The sequence below is a fragment of the Eublepharis macularius genome, chromosome 10 (genome assembly GCF_028583425.1).
Source record: "Eublepharis macularius isolate TG4126 chromosome 10, MPM_Emac_v1.0, whole genome shotgun sequence".
NCBI classification, from domain to species: Eukaryota; Metazoa; Chordata; class Lepidosauria; order Squamata; family Eublepharidae; genus Eublepharis; species Eublepharis macularius.
The window spans coordinates 71,504,703-71,508,136 of NC_072799.1; positions in this window are offsets into that span (position 1 = coordinate 71,504,703).

A 3,434-nucleotide genomic window follows, 5' to 3' on the forward strand; every position below is an offset into this window, starting at 1 on the left:
ACATGGCTGGTGGCCCCGCCCCCTGATCACGCTTGCGTGGAGGGCAATCTAAACTCCCCTCTGTCTGGAGATCAGGGGGCGGGGCCACCAGCCATGTGACCATTTTCAAGAGGTTCCGGAACTCTGTTCCACCGCATTCCTGCTGAAAAAAAGCCCTTGTGGTACAGATTCATTCTCAACAGTGCACCTTCCTTCTACACCGGAGAGAGTAAACGAGAGTGAATGAAAACATTTTTGAGTGAGAAATTAAGTGAGAAATTGTGAGTGAGAAACAATAGACAGTTTTCAGCAACAGTGAATAGCAGTCATCAGCTGGGAAACACCATTCTTCTATAACTGATACAGTCGCTGGATGAAAGATTTTGGAATCCCCCCAGCAAGTCTATTATGAGTTACAGGTGCATATTCCCTGTACCAAAAATAATCCTATAGAAAATCCCTAAATAGAGCTCAAATACAAGTTCATTTTAACAGCACAGTGGTTAATCAGTAAGTGCAAATTAAAACATATCGTACCACCAGTAGAGGCAAAATAAAAGGGTTTAATAACCAAGTTACAGGGAGAAAGGGCTGACACTTGAAGGATGCTGAATGCATTGGCTGGGCCTAGGACTCCCTTCTGCTATGGGAAAGCCTTGTTCCACAGGAGGAAGTTTCCTCATTTAGCAGAGAGCAGTCATAGGAGCCAATCCATTGAACTGAGGGGACTCTTCCAAAAAATTGAGGAAAATTTGGTAGGTGAGAAATCAAAGATGACTACCACCAAACAATTATTTTAATATATTTTCATAGACTGAGTCTGATTTGGGTCCAGCAGCATCTTCAAGACCATCTAGATTTCCAGGGTATGAACTTGGGAGAGTCAGAGCTCCCTTCGTTAGATACCAGCAGAGCTCTGACTCTTGAAAGCTCATACCCCAGAAATCTAGTTGGTCTTTAAGATGCTACTGGACCTGAATCCTCCTCTTCTACTACAGACCAACACAGCTACCCACCTGAAAACAGACTGAGTCTGTCAGAGTGTAATCATAGGAACATGTTCCTGGGACTGAGCCCCACTGAACAGACCTGAGTAGAATTCTGATTAGTCCTCTCTAGAATTGCTTTGTAAATTGCTTATGTTGAACATTTACAGGCAATTGAATGTATTGTAATGATTTTTTTAAAACATTTTTGTATTTCTGTTGCTCACAGTGGCATCACTAGCATTGAAAAACGTTACTGCCCTCCAGCTCTTCAGAGCCTGTATCTCCATCTAAGTCTACATCATCACTAGATGGAGAAGGAGCTTCACCTTGGTTACAAGCTGTTGACAGTGACAAATAAAGAAAATAAAATTCACATGAAGAACTTTTTGCACACATCTACCACATTAAAACAATACATAAAATGTGGGGTCAAAATCGGGCCCCTTCATCAGCCAGACTCCAGAGTGTTAAGCAAACACCAGGAAACCAATCTGAGTTAATCACTGATGCCCTCGAAGTAAATTGCTGTTTCAGTGTAACTTTTGTCAAACATTGTGTCATTCTAGTTTTCAAGGAAGCAGTCAAAGTTGTTTCTTTCAGAAGCATCTCCTTGCCTCAACCATGGCCAGGGCTTTTCAGTCCTGGCCCCTGTCCGGGGTCTGAGGCACAGCCCCCGGCCTTACTGGGAGGAAGCAATGGGAGGCAGCCGGGAGACAGCTATCCTGCTGTTCCAGCCAGCAACCAGGGCCAGAACCTGCCTACAACAGGGGAAAGGGGCAAAGGTCCAAAGCCTCAGAGGGCTAGAAGGGGCAGGGAGAGGCCAGCTAGTCCCACCCTTCAGGGGGAGGATAGGGGGCTAAGCAGAGCAGAGGGAGAGGGCAAAGGCAGGGGGAATAGGGACCTACCAGCTGCCCAAACAGAGCCCTTACCAGCTAAGGAGGAGAAGCAGCCACAACAGCTCAGAGCCAAGCCCCAGCCTACACCTTGGCTAGAAGACAGTAACCTGGTTCAGGAGATGCCAAGAGCAAAGGCCCTCCAGGTGGAGCTGCTGGAGGCACTTTGCTGGAAAAGCTGGGCAGCCAGCCAAGGAGCCACAGCTGGGCCTGCCTTCAGCAACCAGCTCAGCCAGAGAGGCCTGGCAGCCAGCCAACGAGACACAGCTGTTGCTGACCTATGCAGCCAAACCAGCTACCCCAGCTGCAACAGCTTGAGGCAGCCCAGAACAATGCTGGGAGGCCAAGGAGGGGTGTGGCCTGGCAGGTGGAGCCTGCAAGGGGGGTGGGGTGGGGAGAGGAGAGGAGAGAAAGCCCTATAAAGGATGGCTCAGAAGAGCACTGGGATGGTGGGTTTCAGTAGGAGTAATGGAGTGGAGTGAGAGCAGAGGCGAGGAGAGTGGATGGAGGAGGAGATGGCAGAGATCAAAGGGGTGGGTGGCGCAGGTTGAGCAGACCAGCGAGTGGATTGAGAGGAAGTCTGGGTGATGTATACCGCCCCTCCTTCCACAGAGCAGGGTCTTGCAGCATCCCTGGCACCCCTCTGACGTCAAGAGCAGACCGCCCTGCCCAGCGGCGGCCGCCGCAAGCCCTGACAGCCCCAACCTGATGGTATTCTCTGTCTGTGAAAACCTGGGCCCAGCCAGATTTATTGTCTTTCTGTTGGGCCTACAAAACAGAGATGTTCCCCCAGGTATATGGAGGTTGAGGCTGGCAGGCCAAAAAAACGTCCTCCTGCCAAGAGGGGAAGTGTTGCCCCCCAGATTGTTTTCATCTGGTAGCTGGCCACCCTGCCCCACGGATGTGTTTTATGTTTGGTGGATGTGCAATATGGGTGTGACTTACTTATATAGATTTTATTGAACTGACTGAAATGTTTTAACTTATGCTACCTTGTTTTTATTCTATTTATTACTGTCTGTGATCCACACTGAGCCTACTTGTGGGGAAAGCGGACTATATAAAATAAAAACAAAATTGTAGTTGATTTTTGTCCTTTCACAGGTAAAGGATGCAAAAATGCTAGAGAAGTCATTTAGATAGTCCTGTGATGCATTTGATTTATCTCAGTTCAAATATAATGTGATAGATGTTGCTGGAGAACATTGACTGAAACTCTGCAAGTTGAGCTCTAAGCACGTGCAATTGCTTACCATTTTGATCTTGGTGCTATGCTGGCAAATTGAGTCATCAAATGAAGGTGCAAGTTCATAATGTAGTATGTACTCTGAAAAACTAGATGATTACTATCAGGGCTTTTTTTCTGGGAAAAGAGGTGGCGGAACTCAGTGGGTTGCCCTCGGAGAAAATGGTCACATGGCTGGTGGCCCCGCCCCCTGATCTCCAGACAGAGGGGAGTTTAGATTGCCCTCCGCGCCACTGAGCGGCACAAAGGGCAATCTAAACTCCCCTCTGTCTGGAGATCAGGGGGTGGGGCCACCAGCCATGTGACCATTTTCAAGAGGTTCCAGAA